We start from the raw sequence: 26,247 nt of genomic DNA, 5'->3' as shown, positions 1-26,247 counted from the left end.
CTGCGAAACCACTGAGCTAAATCCCCGGCCTTATTGGTTGATTTCTTGATAGCAGCCATTCTTTCTGCGGTGAGGTGGAATCTCAGTGTTGTTTTCATCTGCATCTCTCAATAGGTCTTAATTTTTTTTAATAGGGACACCTATATGCAATTTATTTCAGACTTGGGACATTACAACTCATAGTCAATATCCTCTAAGGGCCTATAACCTAACCAATATAACCACAAACATATGCAAGGCATACAATGCAGTTTGCCAAAGTGTTTATCTTTGGTTTTATAAAAAGTGTGGAAAAAAAAACCAAGAGGGCTTCTATAATCTCCCTGGAAATTATAGATTTTCCAAGTTTCACCACATATAGAAATTTTATTAGGGATTCCTCATCTTGAGTCACTTTATCCTGGACCTTCCCTACAAACAATAAATATCTCCCTTTCTCAACCCCTTTAGCCAACCCCTTTTAAGGAAATATAATGTGCAGCAGGAAAGAAAATCAAAGTTGGAAAACAGAAAGACAGCAGTAATAGTATTCTGTCCATTCTCCCATCTCTCAAAGAATTATTAAAACCCTAACATTTCACATAAAATAAACTATAAACATCTTCTATCTTCAGTAAAAAGCTGCTCTCCAGAATAATTAAGACATTTAGAATTGAAATATTGTCCTTCACTTAAGGAACTGAAACTACATTGCACATACTAACTCATCCAAGCAATTCTAATACCTGTACAAGTCAAGAAGGTGCTCTAGGGCCAGGGATTTAGCTCAGTGGTACTGCCACCTGCCTCGAAAGCATGAGGTCCTGGGGTTTGATCCCCAACATCAAAAAAAAAAAAAGTGCTCTATTTAAGGTACCTTAAGGATAGTTATCCATCTTATTATTCTCACATGTTCCCCTACCCCAATTTTTATTATAGTAACCCACCAAGACAGATAACAATGTCATTTCTATATTCATGATGTTTTCTATTTAAATAAGCAAGAACTTCACTTTTTTTTTTTTAAGACAGGGTCTCACTATGTAGTTCAGGCTGACCTTGAACTCACTATGTAGCCCAGGCTGGCCTTAAGCTCTGGCGATCCTCCTGCCTCAGCCTCCAGAGTGCTGGATTTACAGGCATACACCACCATGCCCAGCTAACTTCACATTTAAGGATGACCTTAACTGCACCCTTAAAGAATTATGAGGATTTAGTAAGTAAACTTAATTCTACTTAATTTGAACGAGACTCAATTCTACTTATATTCAGTACCAAAATGAACATAAAATCCCACTTATTAGTCTTCTTCTACCCTTCACCATGTAGGCACTACAATATTTTTATTTTCATTTCAATGGGCTATTAAAATTTATATTAATCCAATTAAAAGGACTACATTTATCTGAAAATAATAGTCCAATACAATTGTATACACAGAAGAAAGGCATCAAATACTCATGCTTCAATGATCATACAATATTTTGAAATTATGTACTGTACAATCAAATAATCATTTTGTAAAATGATACATTCACTTTAAGCTGATAAAACGAAAGTACTGTCAGCTGGGTGTGGTGACACACACCTACAATCCCAGCATTCAGGAGGTTGAGGCAGAAGGACTGCCCCAAGTTCAAGACCAGCCTAGCCTACGTAGTGAGTTCAAGGCCAACCAGAACTAGGTAGCAAGATCCTGTTTCAAACAGAGTCTTGTCAAAAGAAAATGACAGGTATAGCGGTGCATACCTGTAATCCCAGCACTCTCGGAGGCTAATGCAGCAGGAGGATCTCAACTTCGAGTCCAACTTGGGCAACCTAGCAAGACCCAGTCTCAAAAAATATAAAAAGGAGCCGAGGATTTAGCTCAGAGGTGCTGCACCTGCCTCACATGCACAAGGTCCTGAGTTTGAACCGTGGTTCCGGAAAAAAAAAAATATATATATATAAATAAAGGGTTAGGGATGTACCTCAGTGAGAAGGCTCTGGGTTCAAACTCCAGTAATACTGAAATCACCCAAGAAGTATATTTAAAAAGAAAAATATACAAAATGCCAGTTGGGTTGGGTACTTTCTAGTTTTTCCTCAGTTACCTCCTATGGAAGGGAAAGGACATTTGGTTTTATAAAACTCCAAGATAAAATATGAAAAGTTAGTAATATGCTGTACTTAACCTTAAGAAAAAACATACAATGAAGTTTCAGTAATCTGCTTTATATCTAAATGCCCTAGGATTATACTGAAAAGCTTTGGATTGCTTATGCTCCTTAATGTGGGTTGCTAGTTGTTTTTTCTCTAACACATAAGCATTACACCTAGCCCTCTTCTTTAAAGACAGTGTTGTCACTTGGTGACCCCTAGAGGACTTGTTAAAACACCGACTACCTGGGCTCCAGGGTTCTGGTTCAGAAGGCCTGGACATGGACCTAGAAATCTGTTTCTACCTTGTACACATGCGGTGATGTGAATGCTGCTGACCTGGGACATTTGGAAAAATCACTGACTGACATCATCTGCAACAGTTATAAGGCCAAGAATGAGGCAAAGAGCCACTAAGGAGCAAGGAATGGAACTGTCCCAGAACCCAAGCTCTTTACTGCACAGAAGCATGGAGTCTTACACAGGCCTCACAAGCCAACATATGAGTACACACTAGGTTTTGAATCTCTTCCAAATTCTTTATTTATGACTGTATTTTTAGCAGTTTCCTGATAAGGAAATAAAATCCACCAACATGTTTCAGTTCAGTCATGTGTTTGGGAATATGTACTGCCCACCACAGTCCAAATTATTGTAAAGGAGAATATACAAAAGACAAAGAAAACCAAGCCCTTACTCAAAATGCGCTTCCAATCTGGTTAGAGTATAAGACCTGCACATACAAACCCACAAAAAGGCTAAGATACAGCAGCATTCTTCAATGAGGATTCAAGTGCTACAATCAAGTATTCATATTTATTCATTTAACAATATTAAATAGGCACCTACTGCAATGCCAGACAGTTACTGACAATGGGACTGAAGCAAGTGACAAGAGAAATAAAACAGTTCGTAGCCAGTGATGTAACATATACTGGCATACAGAACATGAGTACCAGTAGCATATGATATATGCACCTAGAACCAAAAACACTATTAGTGGCAAAATCAGTGAATATAAAAACAAAAACAAAATACAGTGGGATATATAGCTCTGGAAATAAGTAGAGACGCTCAACTTTAAAAAAATTTTTAAGGGCCGGGGATTTAGCTCAGTGGTTCCGCCGCCTGCCTCACAAGTGCAAGGTCCCGAGTTCGATCCTCAGTACTAAAAAAAAAAAAAATTTTAATCTGGTATTTATTTCACAGCTAGCCTCACGTTTCAACAAACTAGTAAGTTTTATGAAAATTTCCTCATAAAAAATCTGTACTATTTTTATTCATTTTTCTATTATCTCCTTTTAAAAACAGATAAGGAATTTTATTTTAGATTACATATTACCTCATAGGAAATTGTAGTGCATTCTTTCTCAAAACAATCCCTTCATCCCTAAATGCAGATTTACCTTTACAGGAAACCCTCAACTACCAAACTCTCGTTTAAAGCCCTGAATTACACTCACATAAATACCTTATAACAGTATATAAATAACTACATCAGGTTTCATAAGATCTCATGAGGGTTGCTTCAGGTCCCCACAACTAGTACCAGCCTGTTCCTGTAGCACAGCCTCGTATCACTCAAATCTTCACAGATGTCGCTGATGTTTTGTTCAAGGAGCTAGAAATGTATGTGTACACATAGGCACATAGAGAAGGTGCTAAGCCAGCTATACCAGCTGTATAGCTGTATACAGCTGTATACAAAGGACCAGGCCACTATTTTGAGAGCCGTGTAGAAGATAACTTTAAGACAAGGAAGGTGCTAAGGCTCAATCCAAAGGCTTAAAAAAAAAATCCATGTATTTACATCTTAAAAGGTCAAAGACAATGACTACAACATTTTATTTTTAAAGACCTGGGATTCTTTATGGAAAGAGCCTCCCTTTCCACCACCAAAGAAAGCCAAAGTGCTAGTAATGGTATCAGAAGAAGGAAAAAAATGTAAGGGCTGAGAAAATAACAGCTCTTAACCAGAAAAAGAACAGAACACCAGACATGGAAAACAGCTCGTAACTATGATAAGAACAAGTCCACCAGATATTCTATATAAAAAATCATTAGAGGAGGGCCAGGGATTTGGCTCAGTGGTGCCACTGCCTGCCTTGCAAGCGCAAGGTCCCAAGTTCGATCCCTGGTACCAAAAAAAAAATCATTAAACAAATTCAGCAAATGCTCCAACCTGAGCAAAACCGAGTCATCAAATGAAATAAAACATTCACTAAAATTGACAAGAGTATTAGCTTGCAGAATAGGTGTATATGCTGTATAAGAAATATATGACTCTCAATGGAAATATAATTCAGAGGAAATAAGGATACTACACATCTCTGAATTTTAAAATTTGAGGATTTGTAAAACTCTACAAGTATCTCCTGAAAATAACAAGTTTTCTAAAATGTATGATGTTCTTTATGGTTAGCTAATTTTTTTTTTTTTTTTTTTGTACCAGAGACTGAACTCGGGACTTGAGCTTGCAAGGCAGGCATCGGAACCACTGAGCTAAATCCCCAGCCCTGTTCGCTAATATTTTGAAACAGACAATTATCTGATACTTTTAACTACTTCTGATACTATTGTTCTGTCTTTGTTTTTTCACTTATTTACAATTTTATGGTTTTTTCACATAATCCTTTATCTATTGCTTATCAAGAACATTAGACTAGATAAATGTTTTCTGATTGAAATATAATTCCAGGGCCGGGGATTTATCTCAGTGGTTCTGGCACCTGCCTCGCAAGTGCAAGGTCCCAAGTTCAATACCCGATACCAAAAAAAAAAGAAATATATTTCAGTTCAGTGACCCTGCATCTGCCTCACAAATGCAAGGTCCTAAGTTTGATCCCCAGTACTGGGAAGATATATATAGAGAGAGATAGATAGATAGACAGACAGACAGACATATATATAAAATTCCAAGTATATCTGCACATTTTCAAGTTCTATTTCTTACAATATTTGAATGTTTTAGTTTTCCAAATTAACAGAAAATCAATAGCACATTTTAATTTCTAAGTGTCTCATCTCTTGTTGCTTTTGCAGACCAACACCTAATACTCTATGGCATACACCTTATCCCAGATACACTAATTAGAGCTAATGATAATATCTCACTTTTCACTATGGCTTGCAAAGCACTTTCATATATCTACCTTATTAGCATTGTGTATCTTATTAGTTTGTCCAGTAGTAGTATCAGGTAGGAATAAAAGATTTCAAAAAGTCATTCAATAAATCACAGTATCTAATCATTTTAAAGCATATTAAGCAATTTAATAGTGATAAATTATGTATACTTGCTAAGTTTTCATTTCTTTATTAGTAAAAACTGTGGTAACACTTCCAAACTCACAAAGTTATTGTAAAGATTAAACTAGCTGTATGAAAAAGGCTCTAGCACATTTTGGTACTAAAGGATCTAACTGTTTATGTCCTAAGGGTTTGAGTCATAATCCCAAAAGACACAATCTGAAATGTTATAATTCCAAATGTTGAAATTTCAAAAGATCAAAATCTGAAAAACATAATTCTGAAAAAAAGTTTAAAAAATTCTTTAAAACACATTTACATTTTCACAGGCAATCTGAGAAACATAAAAATATGTCAGAATACCTTTACTGGCCACTTTATATAATAAAATAAGTGACAGCATATATATTTTTGCAAGCATAAACACTCAGATATTCTAATAAAATAAGCAATAGCACATATATTTTTGCAACACTCAGGTATACTACTGACAGTCACATGATTATAAAAGTTCTAAGCATACAAACTGTATTTGTAAACAGCACACTTATAGTCCCATCTGTGTGGGATGCTGAGGTGGAATTATGAGTTTGAGGTTGGCCTAGGCAACTTTGTGAAACATTGTCTCAAAACTAAAAAGGGGGAGTTGGGGAAGTAGTTCAGTGGTAGAACACTTCTCTAGCATTCACAAGGCTCTGTGCTCAACTGCTAGTACAGAGAAGGAGGTGGAGAAAGCAGCTCAAGTGAAATGTGTAAATGCATACAGTGCCACTATCATTGTAATTCTGCACCCAGATTTACAACTGTGGTCATCTGAGATACTGAGAAAGACAATCCAAGTCTTTGAACAAAATCAAGAAAGATCCACAATCAGGTCACCAAAGAAAGAGCTGAGATCTTGATAAATGTTATCATTCACAAATGCAGATGAACCAAAGAGGCATCTCTCCATTTATTGAGAAAGTTTAAACATTTTTACACATAAAATGCTTACGTATAGCATCAATGGGATAATGCATGCATGCAGCTGAATTTTCAAAAAATACATAAAACATTTGAGCTCACTCTCTGTAAGGTTCTTACACAACTTGCAGCTCCAGTACTGAACATGATACAAAGACAAAATGTGCAGCATTACTGGAAAAATATAATGCTGATGATTCATAATGGCAAAAATAATAAAAAAAATCTGACATGTGAAAAGTATATTATAGGGATAGCTTATAGGCAACTGCATGGAGGTAGCATAACAGCTAACTTTCATAATGATTATCTATATTTTGAAGTTTTACATGATATACATCTGCTTTTCTTTTAGGGCAGGGATTTCCTCAAAGAATCAACTGACATTCAATTCCTAAGTGGCCCTGTTCTTTTTGAAGTCTTTCTGATTTGATGTTCATTGATACAAGCACTCCTTAGCACATTGTCACCTTTTTTTGTTGTTGTTTTTAAGTTTTGGGGGAAAGTTCATTGACTAGAAACAAAGCATTTTTAGATTATCTTTTAATACCTTAGGATATGTTTCTTTAAGCTAAAACAAAGGCTAAGTATGCATGTGTAATCACAAACTGACAGTAAAACCATGTATTAAGTACTGTTAACTATTTGGTGGGTACTATGGTAATCATGTTTTGTTTTGGGTTTTTTTTGTGGTTCGATGATTGAACTCAGGACCTTGTGTGTACAAGGCAGGCACGGTGCCACTGAGCTAAATCCCTGGCCCCTCATGTTTATTTTTCTATTATTTTTTGTTTGTTTGTTTGAGATAAGGTCCCACTTTGGAGTCCAGGCTAGCCTCAAACTCCAAGTGATCCTCCTGCCCCAGCCAACTGAGTGCTGGGATTACAGGCAGGCACCACCACACCTGGCAGAAAATAGTAGATTCTTAAGAGTTATACTTGGAGACAGGGATCAGAAACATCTGTTTTCATCATACGTCTGTTAATAGTATTTGCCTTTCATTGTGTGCATGTATTATTCTGATAAAAAAAATTTTTTAAATATATTTGAGAATGTCATCAATTACCAATATAGCATGATACATGGGGGTTTCATTTGAAGTGATACGTGAACTCTTTAACTTATTTAAATTGGAAAATGTGTCTTATGTGTGTGCCTCTGTGTCTTATACAGCTTTCTTAGTACCTAAGAAAGTGTATGGCACAAAAATCACTATTGGCTAGGTATTTGATGAACAAAAAAAGTGAATAGAATGATTTCAAAAAGTGATTCAGACTAGTATAACCACTAAAACTATGTTAAATCAGAAATAATACAATATTAATGAAAGATCATGACTTAATACTTGTTAGAACCAAAAAAAGGAATCATTTTGAAAAGGATTTAAACTTACTCATATCCTAATCAATATCCTGCAATAAAATCTATCCACTCATTCAAGTATCTACCACATATCAAAATTCTGCTAAGTACTGGGGCACCCTTCCAACATATATGGAATTTATAAATCTAAATAGAATACTGATTTTTAAAGTTATTTTCATCATTCTTATAAAAATAGCAAATGCCTTGCTGAGTACTGATGAAGATTATAATTAGAGTAAGTTAGATGTTAAAAAAAAGACATTTAGTAGGGCTGGGAAAGGAAGTAGCTTGGTAGAGCACTGACATTTGTGAGGCACTGGGCTTGATCCCTAACACTCCAAGGAAAAAAGGTACATGTAGTAAACATGATACAAGATATTTTATCTAACTATGTAAATATGCTCCATAGAAGAGCCAGGTGTGGTGGTGATGCTGTAATCTCAGCACTTAGGAGGCTGAAGGAAGAGGAACCTGGGTTAAAGACCAATCAGGGCTACACAATGAGTTCAAGACCGGCCAAAAGATCCTGTCTCAAGCAAGCATACAAAAAACAAAACCTAATAGGACAAATATACACATGAGAAATGGCTAATTAAAGTTTATTTTTAAAAGGTCAATATTTATAAATATTAATCAATAATCAGGTTCTATTTAGAAACAAATGTCAGGAGACTGATGAAGAGCCACAAAAGGATATAGAAACAAATTCATCCCATGGAAAATATCAAAGCCTAACTAGTAGTGAAAAATACAAAATACCACATTTTAAATCTTTTGTTTTGTTTTGTTTCTTGAGACAGGGTCTTGCTTTGTAGTTCAGGCTGGCTCAGAACTCACTATGTAGCCCAGGCTGGCCTTGAACTTTCAGCAATCCTCCTGCCTCAGCCTCCCCAGTACTGGGATTACAGGCATGCGCCACCATGCCTGGCACCACATTTTAAATCTTAAAAATTATTAAAACTAGGAATTTTGTGCTCTTCATGGAACTAATCTATAGATTTGAATTTTTGTTGCTTTTTAAAAAAGGTAAATTTAAATGATAAAACTTAACGTTCACAAGCAGATGAACTGTAGAAATATGTTGCTGTAGCAATGCAAATCTCTTCTGGGAAAGAAGTCTATAAAGTTACACATACTCTATGATCTGGTAACTTTGCTCTGGAAAAAAACAAGAGAATACTAGCTTCTCTCTTCTCTCTCCAACCTGGGCTTCTTACTGCCTGCCTTCGAAAAAAAAGAAAGAAAAGAAAGAAAAGAAAGAAAGAAAGAAAGAAAGAAAGAAAGAAAGAAAGAAAGAAAGAAAGAAAGAAAGAAAGAAAGAAAGAAAGGAAGGAAGGAAGGAAGAAAGAAAGAAAAGCTGTTCAAAGATATGCTCTATTTTTACCATTTGAATTACTTCCTTATCATTTCTCCACATGAACAGAATCATGGTACAAATTTTATACCTTTTTCTCTTGCAAACATTTTGTTATTAATATTTTATACTAGCATTTATTCAAGTAGATTTACCGTAACTTTCTTAAACATTGTGGCAGATGTTATGGACTGACTACTTAAAATACATATTTCCAGTTTTTTCTACCCTACAGTTTCTCACTGCAGAATCTGGAAAGCCAAACGGCTGCTTTTTTGGTTCTGTTTTGGGCAGACCTGGTTATATGACCAATGAGAAACATATGGATGCCTGTTGGGGAAGGGAAGAAGGGACTTCTGGGAATACTTGCCATTCACTAAAGAGACTCACTCCAAAAATAATCCAAAGAAACTTTGTTGGTGTGTTTTTCATGTGGTCTTGATGTTTGTAACTATAGCAATCTTGTGACCATGATCCAAGACAAGGACAAGCAGCAACAAGTAGGGATAAATGACAGCAGATCAGAAAGATAGAAAAGAACTAGTGGTGGGTTTTTTTTGTTTGTTTGGTTTTGATGCTCAGGATCAAAGCTGGAGTCTTGCACATGTTAAGTATACGTTTTTCACGAGGCTATTCCCCAACCCTAAAACAAGTTTCTTTACATCATCAGTGAGTCACTGCACAAGCCCTATACTACCTATATTTATTTATCTCAAGAGAAAAGCAAGATCTCTATTTAAGTCATTGTTAACAAGGCTTACTAGCAGCCAAAAGCATTCTTAAATGAAACTGATTCCACTATAGTTGGACATTTAATCATTTCTGATTTTTCACTATTAAAATTTACCTACAATGCTCTTTATGCACATAGACTTTTAGCGTAACTTTAAAAAATTTCCTGGAGTAGAAAATAAGGTTAGCAGATCAACATATAACTATTTCACATGTCATGATGGACAGTGATCAATTGGCAATACCACCAACAATGTATAAATGTTCTAACTTACCTTCTCAGCATTGGTTAATTATCATTGTTCTTCATAGTTAACCAGCTATAAAAGGAACCTCAAAGCTTTAATATATATTTCTTTGATAACAATTACCTCATATTATTCTGCCATACATTTACTACTATACTACAAAAACTACCCAAATGCTCAAAAAGAGGATAGTTCAATACATTATATTTTGAGAATTTTAAAAAATTCTTATTAGTCATTAAAATGTAATTAGGACAGGTGTGGCACCACAGGTCTGTAATCCCAGCCCTATGGGAGCCTGAGGCAAAAGGACTACAGTTTGATTCCATCCAGATGTTATATTAACTAATTTCACTGCCACACAAGTAAGAAGACACTGAATGGTTAAAATAATCACATAAAAACATATTTAAAACAAATAAGCATGCTAATAGGGAATCAAAAATATATATGCTAGAATTAAAACTATGATTTTTTTTTGTCCTTTCTAAATAACATAGGGCAATGGGGATTATAGGGAAGTGGGGTTGAGGTGAGATACAAGTTTCTATGCTGTTCATTTTACCATCAAGTGGACACCCCTTTTAGGCAGGAAACACAAGGCTGGAGTTCCAAAGAGTTTTCAGGAGATTTAGTAATCTCAGTTTGCATAGACACAAAAATACTTCCCAAAACAAAGTAGCTATAACTGCATGTGTATCTTTTATTAATGTTTAGGACAATAAGATCTAGAAAACATGCCTTTTAAAAATTAAATCCATTACATAAAATAGTGCTTATTTTCATTAATGTTCATAATGTAAATACAAATCCCAATGACTTCCTCTTAACCTAGTGGACCACTATCAGATTTATCTAGCTCTAATAAATAAAAATATTCTGTTTTCTGTTAAAATTTTAACAGTAATCTGAAAATTACCAAGAATAAATTATAGATCAAAAAAAGAAAAATGAGCCAGGCTTGGTGGCACATCCCAACAATCTTAACTACTCAGGAGGCGGAGGCAGGATTGCAAATTCAAGCTAGGAAACTTAACAAGATACTGACTCAAAATAAAAAAAAAAAAGGGCTGGGATGCAGCTCAGTACTCCCTGGGTTCAATCCTCAGTATTACAAAGAAAAAGGAAAACTTCTTTACTTGTGAATATAGACAGAAAATGTTCTCAGTAAACAGATAAGTGGACAGTCCATCCTTACCACACACTAAAAAAATTTGGGTTTTTTGTTTTTGAGGCAAGGTCTTGCTGGCTGCATAGTTCAGGCTGGCCTTGAACTCACTATGTAATAGCCCAGGCTGGCCTCAAACCCCAGGGGATCCTCCTGCCTCAGCCTCCCAAGTGCTAGGATTACAAAGATACGCCACCACACCTGGTCAAAATTTTTTAAAAAAGGACTAGAAATGTATAGCTCAGGAGTAGAGTACTTGAAGTACCACTAAAAAAAATCCATAATGCTACATAAGGCGTGTTAACAGCAATATGGGATCACTCACTAATGAGAATGTAGGCCACAACATCCATACAAATAAGAACTAACCAGAAAAGAACAGGATTTTTCAGGATACTCATAATATAAGCCCTACCCCAAAAAATAAGCCCCAGTTAAGATCACCAGTTAGGTGGACAAATTTAGTATATCTGTCGCAACACACGATGGATGTAGTGAAATCATAAAACAATAATATTACTATATAAATAATGTTACTGACATTAATAGTTAAAATAAATGATATAAATTATGATTACTTGTAAATACCCAAGCAGACTCCTTTGGAGGAGAGATAAATGCCTTTTTAAACAGATGAACTCAAGACTTATTGTGGAATGACCAACTGGAACATAAACACAATGCAAAAACAATATGCAAACAGTCCAAATGCCCATCAACCTAGAATGGATAAAGGATATGTGGTTTTTCTATACAATGGAGTACTACTCTGCCATAAAGAAGGATGAGCTTCAGACATTTATAGCTAAATGGGTACACCTTGAAACTATACTCTTAAGTGAAATAAATCAAACACACATGTCTGAATACCGCATTATTTCTCTGGTGTAAGAAACTGAAAGTGGAAATAAGGACTAAAGTGTATAATAGATAATAGGGAAACGTATAATAGGGGAGGGGAACAGGGAAATAGATAATAGGGAAAATAAAATAAATAGGGATAGGGATAGGAAGGGGAACAGGGATAAACAGATAATAGGGAAGGGGAACAGGGAGGAGGGAGGGAGAAAGGAAGGAAGGGACAAGAAAAAAAAGTGAAACTAGAAGGAAAAAATGGAAATAAAGCTTTTGTACATGAGGGGCTTGAGGGGAGAGGAGGGGTATGGGAAAAAAGGGGCAGGATGTACCATGTACAGGTTCAAATTCCCTATGAAGAGTGTTAGTATTATGTATGCCTAAAATGTACCAATAAGTAAAAAAAAAAAGTGCACACTTGATAATGAATATTGCAAGAAATTCATGCCAGAATTCAGGGTTTAGAGAGTTATGATGGCGTTCCAGAAGATGACAGGACCGTATCTGAATAAATGCAGATTTATGTACATGAATAAACGAGCAGAGGTAGATTGTACATGAAAAAATAAGACATTTCCTGAAAATAAGCCTCACTATCTTTTGGAGCACAAATTTATATAAGACCCAGTCTTGTTTTGGGGGAAATAGGGTAGACAGTACTTAAATGCAAAGTTTACATATGTAAAACAATATACAAGCAATTCCACGACTTATTGAGATGTTAAAGAGAGTTAGTTAAAAGCAATGGACTTAATGTACAATAAACATCACAGCTGGATATTAGAAAAAAAGCAACGAGAGGAAAACAGTAATATTTCAAATATACATATATATATATATATATATATATATATATATGTATATATAACTTTTTTTGGAGAGTCTTATCATCATGTAGCCCAGGCTGGCCCTGAACTCCCAGGGATCCTCCTGAATGCTGATATTCATCACCATGTCTGGTATAAAGATATTCTTTTTTTTCTTTATTTTGGTGCCAGGGATCGAACTCAGGTCCTTGTACTTGCGAAGCAGGCGGTGGAACCACTGAGCTAAATCCCCAGCCTAAAGATATATTTTTAAAAATAAGAGAAGAATGTAAGACAGGAATTAAATAAAAAATGGAAGAGGCGAGGATTTAGCTCAGCAGCATAGCGCTTGCCTGGCAGGCATGAGGTCCTGAGTTCAATTGTCTGTACCAAAAAAACCCAAACAAAAAAATGGATAAAACTAGGTAAATAATAGAAGGGCTGGGTGCAGGCCAATGAGAACTCATTTCTGTACCTGAGTTCAAATTAAGCTTATCAAAAACACTTAATTTGTATACAGAAGTGAAAATCATATTTTTTTTAAGACAAGTTTCCCTATGTAGTCCACACTGGTCTTGAACTCACTGTGCAGCCCAGGCTGGCCTCAAATTCATGGCAATCCTCCTGCCTCAGCCTCCCAAGTCCTGGGATTACAGGCCTGCACCAGCACACCCAGCATGAAAATCATAAAATATAAACAAATCAAGAGAGCAGCATATCAAAAGAAAGACTGGAGAAAGGGGTACTTTGTACTTTTGTGTATCTATGTACTCGTTGGGTTTCTGTATATAATATGCGTGCATTCTTATTTTAAATATTAAATAAATCGCTTCTTTAAAATGTAAAATTTGGATAGTTTTCAAAACTAAAATCTAAATTTAACACTAAATTTTCTTTTTAAAAATTTATTTATTTATTTATTTTTCTGGTACCAGGGATCGAACTTAGGACTTTGGGCTTCCCAGGCAGGCACAGCAACACTGAGCCACATGCCCTGCCCTAAAACTGAATTTTAAAAAAGGATTACAAGTGTTTTGTTTTTGTTGAAAAAATTGATGGTTTTTAAACAGTGATTCAGGGGAAAGAAGAGACGAGGAACAAAAGAGAGAATAGAAGGAAAAACATGGAAACAAAGCTTTCGTAAGTAAGGAGGGGAAGAGGGAAGGTTTGAAGGGAGGAGAGAAGAATGGGAAAAAAAGAAGTAGTAAGATACAGCATGTACAGGTACACATTCCCTACAGTGAATGGTATCATTATGTACATCTAAAATGTACCAATGAAAACAACAACAAAAAACAGCGATTCATGTTTCAAATCTTTCTATAATTCACATGCGCAAATTTTTTTTAAAAAATCAATATAAACAAATTCCTTAACTAGAGAAGACAAGTCCTATTAAAACAAACTTTCTGGAAGGCTGAATCAGGAGGATTCCAAAGTTTGAGCCAACTGTGCCATTTAGTGACTCAATGAGACCTTGTCTCAAAATAAAAAATTAAAATTTCATTTTTATTATTTAAACCTATTTTTAAGTGATACGTATAAACAAAATTATATTATTTATGGGTAACAGGTAGTGTTTTAATAAATGCATGCAATATCTAACAACAGCATGACTATTAATACATACTGTGATAGGTGCTAGAAACAATCCTTTTAGAGATGCCAAGGAAGTTATAAGGTTGAGTATTATATCCTCAACACAGAGCAGTCACTTACTTGCATGTAGATCTCAATGAACAGCTGTTAAATTACTTTAACAGATTAATGAAAAGCAAGTAAAAAGTACAAGGGAGCATACTGCAAGTGCCAAATACAAGTACTAAAAACAAAAAGCTAAGAGTATTCAAAAGTTTTAATGCTGAAATGAGACTTTAGCTGAATCTGAATAAGGAATACATAAATCTGAAAGTAATACAAATATAAGGCAGTAGAAGGATTCTTCAGAATGATGACTCTTTTGAGCAAAGACAATAATGAAGTATGGGTTGCGTAGAAAGCAAGATTAAGCTTCTTTGGTTTGGAAATAGTACTCTAATAGGTAGGAAATACAACCTACTCTCATGGAGAGATTTAAAATCTATAATGCACAAAACAAATAATTATATAGGAATGCACTGAACAAGTCAATACTTTTAGAAGCTTAGGAGGCAGTACCATGAAGGCTCCTTTAGACCAAGGAGAAACTAGAAATAAAACATGAGGAAGGCCTAGCCTACTTCAGTTTGCCAGATATGAGATGATGAAGGTATAAAGCAGGGTAGCAGCAGTACTAGGAATTAAATAAAAAGCAATGCATTGCTAGGAGAGTGAATGTAAGGAAGTACAAGGCTGAGTGACACCTGAGTCCAAGTTTCTAGAAAGAATAAGTTATGAGCGAGGAATAGAGAAGAGATGATTTGAGAGAAGGCTTTTAAAAAGGACAACTAAATTTTAAATGAGAGCAGGTCTTCTATGTAAAGGCATTTGCAAGAATTGGACAGGACAGATTTTAACTAAGCAAAAATATCAGCATCTTATAACTCACCTAAAGAAAAGTAATTAGCTAGTGATAAGACTTAAGTCAAAGAATATTGACTGAAAAAGACAGTATAATCTGATGATTAATTATCTAAAGGGAGAAATGGAAGCCAAAATCACAAAAGATTGAGAAATAGGTATTCCATAAAATGGAAAATAAAAACATGAGACAGAAAAATGAGACTCCTAAAAATTAAAGGCAGTAAATATGTACTGTTCAGGGCCGGGGATGTAGCTCAGCGGCACAGTGCCTGCCTGGTAAGTCTTAGGCCCTGAATTCGATTTCTAGTACTGAAAGTAAGTAAATAAATAAATATTAAAATTAAAATGTACTGTTCAGAAACATTTACACAGAAATGAAACAAAATAAGGGATAGGATGACAATACTAATGATGAGAGACTGAAAAGGGGTTTCTTTTGTTCTTAGTGGTTGGTTGGTTTTTACAAAGAAAAAAGGAAAATGTCATGGCCAAGGTAGATATTACCACTGGCATAAGGGACTCCAGTCTGTCCAAAGTTAAGAAGTACCAGTTGATTGTGAGCTTCCTAGAAGCTGGGACCCCATCTGCCTCTTCTCCATTGTCACCTCTGCACCTGGCAGAATCCAAATATTCAACAAGCCTGCAGCCAAAAGTTTTAAAGCAATTTTTAAATAATTTTTTAAGTTCTACCATGAAATTGTCTATGAGGCTTTGGCTACTTTGGTATTTCTATACTTTAGCCTTTTGATGCTTAGGTATCTGGGAAACTAAATGGTAACTTTTTGATGGAAAGAAGCAAGCTCAGAGAACAGTATTTTTCATTCTAAGTTCTGTATAAATGAAGTATTCCTTTCATTCATTTAAAGAAGCAGAGTTCAAAAAACCTTAAATATAATTATGTATTAGTAATGCAACATACAAACAAAATCAGCCACTGGGCATGGTGGCCCACACCTGTAACCCCAACTTGGAAAGTTGAGGAAGAGGACTGCCTCAAGTTCAAGGCCAGCTTAGGCTATACAGTGAGTTCAAGGCCCGCCTGAACTACAGTGAGACCGTGTCTCAAAAACTGAAAAACTAAAAAGCTTAAAAAAAAATTAAAAGTCAGAAAATAGGGGCAATGTAACAAGAACTAGATATTTTTATTTAGGTAAGATTTACGTTTAAGGACTAAAATAAATAATTACTTATCCATTTAGAAAGAATAAGAAACTTGGGTAGAATCTGAAAGTACAGGCTTTCGATATAGAAAATAAATGAGTGAAGGCACGGACCCTGCTGGTTACAAAGACTGTTAACGGAAATGGCAAAGGCATTTCTTGGTGGCCAGTTCAACACAAGAGTGGCATGTGGGAGACAACAGTACTGACAACTACTAAAACCCAAGCACCATTTGCGGTCATCAGCATCCAGCAGCAATTATGAAGCCAGTGGGTGTGTCTGAAATAAACTCTCCCAAAATGATTTGGCCTGACCCAGGCAATGCTCTGAATAAATGCAGACACAATATTTGCTTCTTTCCACTGAAAATCATAAGGTAGAACTAACTAGCAGCAAAGGGAACTGATACAATGCTCCCCTAACACCTACATATTCTGTACATTCAGTTATGACACCGTAAGTATCAAAGACATCTCAGGCACAGGAACTGCCCTTAAGAACACAATTTTGGCCGGGGATTTAGTTCAGTGGTTCCACTGCCTGCCTCGCAAGCGGAAGGACCCAAGTTCGATCCCTGGTACCAAAAAAAAAAAGAACACAATTTTGCTGAAGCAGGATATACATATAAAGACATATTTTTAATAAATATTCAGTAACAATGTAAACTAACATGATTCATTTATTTAAGAACCATTTATAAGTAGCTGTAATGTGCTAAGCACAATGCTCAACCTTAGAGAAGCAGCACCCTTCAGTGACTGAGTCTAGCGAGCAAATGAACATACAAAGTATGAGATAGGTGGTGTAACAGACACCCACACAGATGTTTTCACCACTAATCCCCTCTGTTAACCAACCCTACCCATCAACCATGACTCTTTAGTCCCTTTGTAAAACAAGTCCAAAGCCCAGAGTGCATTAAATATTCACAGGTAGTAGGCCGGTGAACTTTTATAGTCCATCCACACACTGATTTCCATGTAGCTGTACAGGCTCAGCAAGAATCAACTGGATTTCCTCCCAAAACTCTTTATGCCAGTTACATTTGTTACTTTAATTATAAGATTTAATTGAATATTTAATAAACCACCAAGGTATAGCTGTGAAAAGAAAGGGGCTGGGGTTATTCAGATCAGTGGTACAGCCTGGCCTAGCAGGAGGCCCTGGGATGGGGGGTAGGAGGAATGGGAAGGGGAAGGGGAAGAGGAGGAGGAGAAGGAGGAAGAGGGGGAGGAAAGCAAGCAAGCCTTGGAAAGAAGACCCACTAAAAATAATGTCAAAGTACTGTGGGAGAAATAACTGTCTAAGATTGGGGGAAAGGTCATAAAGAAAAAAAACTAGGATTCTGAATTTATTGTGCTTTAAGGAAAACCAAAACCCAAAATCATAAACAATATACTATAATTATGGTTTATTCAAGAATGGCAACACAGAACTCTAGTCAGTATTCATTAAAAAAAAAAGTGAAGGGTGGGTGGACTTGTCTTACACTGGCAAGTGACTATTCACTTTCATATTTTTAACTTCAAATAAATTATTTATGGGGGCCAGGGATTTAGCTCAGTGGTTCTGGCACTAAAGCACATGGTTCCGAGTTCGATTTCCGGTACCAAAAAACATAAAAATAAAAAATAAATAAATTATTTATGGTATCATTTTAACCAGTTTTCTTTTTTTTGGTGGTACCGGGGATCGAGAACTCAGGACCTTGCGATTGAGAGGCAGGTGTGGTGCTGCTGAGCTAAATCCCCAGCCCTTAACCATTTTTCTGATTAAATGATCAACAGCCAGTCTAGTAGGTGTTGGATAACAATGTTTCTCCCTTATTACATAATCAAGCTGTCAGGGGAGCAGGAAACGTCCTTGTGTCTGGAAGTCAGGTTTACCAGAGAAAGTAAACTGAATCTCAAAAGACGATTAGAAATTTAGCAGGCAAACAAGAGGAAGGAAAACATTCCAGCCCTGCACACTGACCCAGAAACATGAGAGAAAACATAAAATGCCAAAATACTTCCTTCTATGTACCATGTTCAGATCCACAATTCAATCTTTTTCTATAATATACTATTTATCCTTTCTCAACTGCCTTATCTATATAGTAGGGAATAATTAATACCTATTGCATATAGTTTTACAAAGCTTAAAATAGACTATACATATCAAGTGCTTATACTGTACCTGACACATGGTAAATGCTCAATAAATGAAACTATTATTGTTTTGTAGGGTGAAGAACAAAGGGAAGAGGAAATATAAAATACTAGGATAAATTACTGGACCATGAATACCTTCTTCCCTGAAGGAGTCTACTCTTTAAAGTTTGGTAAGTGTGCTGACCCAGATCCCAGGCTCCTCCCAGTCTCTCCCTTCAGCTTCATAGGGATCCACATTCCTCAGGGGCAGGTTTAGGCTGTGCCTATAATTTAAACTCCTTGGCTCACTGCTTAACCTTCCCATTTAGGAAGTAAAAACAAAACAAAGCAAAACAACTGAGAACAAGTCCTAGGCTGTGCTGTAATTTTCCATCAGGTGAGACTAGTATCACCCTTGTGGAATTTGACATCGTTTATTTTTCCTAAGTAGATATACTGGTAGGGATCCAATTTCTGTTGCATATAAATGAGTGCTAATGGAACCTGTGTGATCAGTAATGAAACATTCCCCCTGGGCTTTCCTTGGAAAAGATCTCTCCCACGTAGTTAGGTCCAGACTCTATCTGCCACACCCAAAATACTTCTTCCACCCAATCTTATTCTATGCTCCCCAAAGCTCACCTTAATTCCAGGGCTCCTGTTCTCTTCCTTTTCTCCCTACCTTACCTACAAAATGAAACACCTATTCTTCTGCCATACTTCTTCCAGCCATCTCTACAGTAAGTTCTCCTTCTTACATGCCAACATTTTCTAATACTCGTCTTCCTCAGATAAGATACTTGTATGACAAAGGTTATACACATTGTCTGCCAAAGAGGATGACCTTATCTCCTCTAATAACTTTCATAAGAGTAAATACAGTTGATATATTTATCATACTGTTCTAAAACAACATGTAAAACAAGCTAAGTAAAACCTAATATCCAAAGCACCACACAAAATTTGATGTATGTATCAATAAACAAACTATTTATATACAGGGAATATAAGTAACTATTCCTAGAGCATGGAGAAAAAGCCCCAAATTTACAATTTTTTTTAAAAAAGATCATTTTATTTCAGTATTCCCTATAAAAAAATAAAAAATTTTAAAGAAATTAGAATAGTTATATTGTTAAACACTTCTGAGGAACACAAATTGTTAAAAGTCTTTCCTAAGCCCTTAACTAGGTCACCATTTCACTCTTTTCACCCTATCATTGTTCTACTTGAAGAAAAATGAGAAAGAGAAAGAGAGAGCCTGATTCTGCTACCTAGCTAAACTGCCCAGGCTGAGCTCAAACAATGGAATCCTCCTGACTCAGCCTCCCAGAAAAAGTTTGTCTTAATAGAACTTGTATTCCCAGGTTGAGGAACCCATTTATACTGGTATTTTTTTAAATGTTTTTGTAAGTTTGCTATAATATGAATTATATAAAGATTTGAAATATGGACCACTAAAGAAACCATCAATTTTTCTAAAAAAAAAAAAAAAAGTTGTTATGCCTTTTTAAAATTCAGAGTTAAATCTGGATTTTACTTTTGGAAATTGTCTAAATTTTATATTTTAAAGAAGTGTTTTATTATTTAAAATAATACATGCATATACAAAAACAGAACATGTACAGAAATATACAAAATAGAAAGTATCTCTTCTCCAGTTCTTCTCAAAAACTTGTTTATATATAAATTCTACTAACAATGTAATGTACATCCCCCTTAGGACTGTTTTTTTGTGTGTGTGTGTGTGTGTGTGTGTGTGTGGTTTTTCCAATATTGTGTGCTGAACCTAGGGCCTCTGAGGTGAGATCAATCAACCCCAGCCTTTTCTGTTATTTTTCTTGAGACAAGGTCCTGCTAAATTGCAGAGGCTGGTTTTGAAATTGAGATCTTCCTGCCTCAGGTTTCCAGAGCGCTGAGATTACAGGCATGCATCATCAGGCCCTGCAAGACAAGCTTTAAATAAGTGGTAAGAAGAATTTCAATTATGACAGCTATTCAAAGCATAGTTGATCTGTAAAGAATAGTTAGCTTATTATAAGACAGCATGCTAGGGGAAGGGCCTGAGACAGAGTTGGGTGACCAGCCAAACGGTGAGGAATTAAAATAAGAATACACATGGGCTGGGGATTTAGCTCAGGGGTTTCACCGCCTGCTGCGCAAGCGCAAAGACCCCAGTTTGATCCCCGGTACCAAAAAAAAAAAAAACCGCAAGAATACACAGTGAACTAGGTCTTTAAGCCCAGGATGAGCTTCCTCAGGCAACCTGCAATGCAGCCCCCTCCCTACTAAAGGGAGGTGTGGCCACTCCCTACTGAGTTCCAGTTCCCAAGAATTTAAAATGAAAACAAAAACAAAACAGTTTTTCCCTAAAAGCCCAGTTTCCTTTAAACCCTATAGGCTGAGGAACTCGATCAGAGAGCCTGAGTTTCAACCAGTCATTTTAATTCCACAGAGCCACCTGTGGTAGGTGACCACCAAACAACTGGGTGGTTCCAGTGCTCTGCTTATCCTTAAATAGCTCTGGACTGAGGGGCTACTGCCATCCACTCCAGGAGCTGTACTTCTTATTTCCCATAAAACTCTCCTAACCTCCTCTGATGATTCACAACTTCATTCCTCGATGCTGACCACAAACTTGGCACACCTGACATCTAACAGGTTGGGAGTTATTTTCCTCCATCACAGATCAACATAAAAACATTAAATGTATGGGCTGGGGATTTAGCTCAGTGGTTCTGCCGCCTGCCTCGCAAGCACAAGGACCTGAGTTGGATCCCGGGGACCAAAAAAAAAAAAACCCAAAAAAAAACATTAAATGTATTACACAATTACCTAAATAGTATCATTTACTTGGTCCCTTCAGGTCAAAAGCAGTTACAGACAATAAGGAGAGATTATGATCTAAAGAACTGAGACTCTGGCCTGGGTATTAAGATTCCTGGGTTTTAAACTAAATCTACACTGACTCAGTGACCTCAGGACAAGACACTTCATCTCTCTGGCTCTAACTGATAAAACAAGGGAGGAGATTACTTAAATTCTAAGGCCTCTCTAGGGGCAAAATATTCTTAGCCTAATGAAGTGAACAGAAAATTTTGAGTAGAGATACGAGGCAAGGGATGAAATAAAAGAAAATAATTATTAAATTTAACATCCTTTAATAGTTAAAAATAGGTTAATATGGGGGCCGGGGATTTAGCTCAGTGGTTTCGCCGCAAGTGGCAAGGACCCGAGCTCAATCCCCGGTACCAAAAAAAAGGTTAATATGTAGTTTCTTCCTCCTGTCCACCTCCATTGTCCCAGCCCAGTTTCCCTCTTCTATCTCCTTCCCCAATGCCTTTTATCTCATTTCTCTCTCAACTCCAGAATGTCCTGTTACTGTGCTTACAAACTATCACCACTGACTACACAGTAACAGCAGTCTGTCCTCTAATTTCAACACACAGTGCATTGTCCTCAATCCATTATTTACAGAAAGAATAGAGTAGTATGGTGCCAAATGGATCAATTCAACTAGTTTTTAGCATCTAAAACATGATTTAAATAAATAATATAATCTAGGGCATTCGGTCCACAGGAAATCTCAACAAACGAGCAAATCGCTGATTGGGCATCCATTAAGTGTCTCAAATTTTACATACTTTATATTTTTTAAAGCTGACAATTAACTTGCTTGGTAAGTATATTATCATCAACATTTTACAAATAAAAATGGGCCTAGAAAGTTATAAATCAGAAGTGATAGAGCTGTCTAACTCTAAGGCCCATACTTTCCACTGCCAAATTATGATGGTCAACAGACGGTTTAGTCAGATTGGCCACCCAGGAAAGAAACTCCAAAGATCTTAAGAATTATTTTACTTCTAAGAGCCCAGAACTGAAACCTGGATACATTAACAACACTTACAAATCAAAAATTATAAGTGACGCCCACTAAACAGTAGGTTGACAAAGAGAAATCTGTCCAGATTATCTGTACATTCAAACACCTCTAAAAAACTGCCTAAGATGTGATGACACATGCCTGTAATCCCAGCACTCTGGAGGCTGAGGCAGGAGAGGCTGAGGCAGAAGGACCCAGAGTTTGAGGCCAGCCTGTGCTACATCCTCTTATTTCCTCAAAATTAAGACCTAACCAGAGAATAAACCCTAGCATGACTTTTCAGGATGCTCATAATATAAGCCTACCCCCAAAAGAAGGTCCATCATCAGGTAGATGGAGGCATCTAGTATGTCCATTGCCACACACAACAGGCTTATTGAATTATACAATAATAGTAATAAATATAAATAATATTATTGACATTAATAGTTAAAATAAATACTGTAAATTATAACTAAGTATTTATAAATACCTAAGTGGAGGCTTGTGGATGAGCTAAATGCTTATGTAAACAGATGAACTCTAGACTTACTGTTGCCAAAGGACCAGAGTACAGATACAATGCACAAATAATGTGCACACCTGATAACAAGATGTGGTGGTATCTAATATGCATCTTCATAATTCAATATGTCATGTGTTGTAATGGACATACTTAATGCACTTGTGTGAAACAAAGAAACATTTTCTGAATTTTGGTGCCTGTAATTTTTTGTCGTTTTTGTGTGGAATGTCATTCTTAACTGTCACTATTTTTGTTGACACTCCTCTGTTTCGAATCTTCAGTACGTCTTGGTTTAATGGAAACTGTGAAGCCTCGCCTGCAAGAGGCTGTGACTGGGGTGAAGAATTCTCAGGCTAAAATCACTGATGGCTGTATTGCCCGTGCACGACCAGCAGGCTACATGGACAAAAAGGGCTCATTTAAAGAGACAGGACAGGAGAGACTGGGGCCAATGGTTCTATGGAAATGGAGTCACAAGAAATTCAGGCCGGAATTTGGGGTTTGGAGAATGACAATGACCCAGAAGAAGATGACATGACATATTTGAATAAATGTAGCTGTATGTACATGAATAAATGTAGATTTTTGTATATAAGTAAATTAATACATGTAGATTGTTACATATAAAAAAAAAGACATCCCCTGAAAACACACCCTACTGCATTTTTTGGAACAAAAATTAATATAAGACCTGGTCTTATTTTCAAGGAAATATGGTAACGAGTTCAAGGCCAGCCTGAACTACATAGACAACAACGATAACAAAAACAAAAAAACTGCATAGTACGTCAAGGGTTTTGTTCATTTTAAATTTTGCCTAAATTAGCAAGATTCTCAAGAAAACTGTAGGTCCTAACAACTACTGGAATTCAATATGGAAATAAAGTTTAGGACCGAATAGAAACATCTCTTGACAAAGAAATGCTGTCAGTGCTATTTTCCTGAGATAATTACTGGCACCATTTTTGTTTATTAGACCTTCAAAGAAACATCATATAGTTTCTAGTAATGGTGCCCTATAGCAAATCTCTTACTAAAAATAGCTAAAAATTCTGGACAAAATATTTTTCCAATCTTAAAAGCCAACACAAACCTGAAAAGATAGCATGGAATCACTCGGCCAAAAGTTAAAGGGAGCCAGGCATGGTGGCACATTGTTTGTAATGTCAGCACTCAGGAGGCTGAGGCAGGAGGACTGTTGCAAGTTAGGGGCCATGGGCCAGGATTTAGCTCAGTGGTGCCTTGCCTGCCTCACAAGTTAGGGGCCAGGCTGGGCTATGTGGTGAGTTCAGGGCAAGCCTGAAATACACAGCAGAAACCCTGGCTCAAAAGAAAAGAAAAGAAAAATTAAAGGGAAAATGGGAACCCAGAAAGGTAAGAGAATAAAAGCCACTTTGCTCTTAGGGCATTAGCCAATCAGAATACATTTGAACTGTAGTTTGGACAGCCTTGTAATGCCCAAAGGGCAAGAATAAAATACTCAGACCATCAAGAGTGTAGAGTCTAAAAACTGACAGACCTTACACTTAGCTAAGACACTAAGGGGCTAACCTTAAAGGCAAAGATGGGAAAAGTATGTTGGCTTCACAGGAGAGACCTAGGCTCAACACAAAGACAAGAAACGTGGCCACTATGTTCTCTCTTGCACAGATGGCCCGCTCTCACACTCTCAAAAGAAGGGTGTGCTTCTTTTCCTACTATTGCTTGGCCCACACTTGCTCTGCAGAGTCTGTTTCTTTTCCTACTTTACATAAACTTTTTTTTTTTTTTTTGGTACCAGGGATCAAACTCCGGTACTTGCGCTTGCGAAGCAGGCAGCGGAACCACTGAGCTAAATCCCTGGCCCTCTTTTCCTACTTCAGTAAAACTTTGCTACCATTAAAAAAAAAAAAGCTGGGGATTTAGCTCAGTGGCAATGCATCTGCCTGCAAGCCTGCCTGAGTTCAAACCCCGGTATAAAAAAAAAGAGAGAGAAAGGTATACTGGCCTCAACCAATATTCATTCATATAAGCTAGGTGGTCTAAAAAATCTTAGGCAATAAATTTGCTTTCAAGTAGTTTTGAACTAGTAGTCCCTCCAGACATCTAATAGAAGCAAATGTAAAACCTTTCTAAAGAAGAGACCTCTGATACAGGAGATAGGGGGTGGCAAAGCTGGCTGAGGAAAGAGCCAGACCTGTCAATTACAAGATCCCAGGGCAGCTACTGTAACTTTCTGTGATAGCCCACACACAGTGTTTCCCAGAAGCAGTGTGTTCCTCTTACCCTCTTTTTCTATTTACTCGGCCCAGGCTCACTCTGCAGACCCAGTTTCCCTCCCACTCTTCACCTTTACTTTATCAAATAAACTTTGCCACTGCTAAGAAAAAAAAAAAAAAACAGATCCCAGGGGGACACCAGGACCCTGTGTGTAGAATTTCTCTGGAGCTCCCACAAGATGTGGACAGCATAAAAGAATACCGAATGCCACAGGGAGCCACTATCCTGCCTGAGTTCCCGTGACAGCCTACGCTGCGTTTCATGGACACAGCATGTACTTTTATTTTTGCCTTTACCCTCTTTTTCTATTTGTTTGGCCCAAGTTCGCTCTGCAGAGCTGGTTTCCTCCATACTCATTCACCCCACACTTTCCAAATAAACTTTTGGCACTGTTTTTGGTTTGTCTCGTCCAATCCTTTGTTTGAGGCAAGAAAGACCTGGAATACTTTTGATTGGTGAGACATTTCTAAAGGAACTGTCCCATAACACCTCTATTTGAGAACTCATATTAGTCTTATGCTTTTCCAAGGACAGTGAGCAGCACACAAAGATAAACCAAGAATACAAAGGAACAAGTCATGAGCAAGAACCATCAGAAACAACAGACCACACCTCCTAAGGCCTCAAATATAGGACCTGCAGACACCAACTATAAAATAACTAGTTACTAGGTTTTAAGAATAAAAGATCACGAAAATATCTTCAGAGGACAGAACACTCTTTAAAATAAAAGACCTAGCAGTTTTAAAAAGGAACCAAAATGAATGTCAACAATAACCAAAACTAAAAATTCACTGTCTCTAACAGATAAGCCTTAACAGATGAGAACTCCAATGGACAAGATGTACAAATACATTACCCAGAATAAAGCACAGAGAGATATTTTTTTAAAAAGATGAAAAACACAGAGCAGAAAATGGAGAAGGTCTAAGATACACATATAA

General features: G+C 36.7%; 1 protein-coding gene across 4 annotated transcripts in view; it reads right to left on the bottom strand.

Annotated features, from left to right (window-relative positions):
• Strn (striatin) overlaps positions 1–26,247 on the bottom strand; it is a 117,776-nt gene that overhangs the window by 84,049 nt on the left and 7,480 nt on the right. The window lies entirely within an intron of this gene.

This window comes from Heterocephalus glaber, unplaced genomic scaffold, assembly GCF_053883595.1.
Source record: "Heterocephalus glaber isolate CG9 unplaced genomic scaffold, H.glaber_assembly_v1.0 deba00001457, whole genome shotgun sequence".
NCBI lineage: Eukaryota > Metazoa > Chordata > Mammalia > Rodentia > Bathyergidae > Heterocephalus > Heterocephalus glaber.
This window is presented reverse-complemented; position numbering and strand designations above follow the sequence as displayed.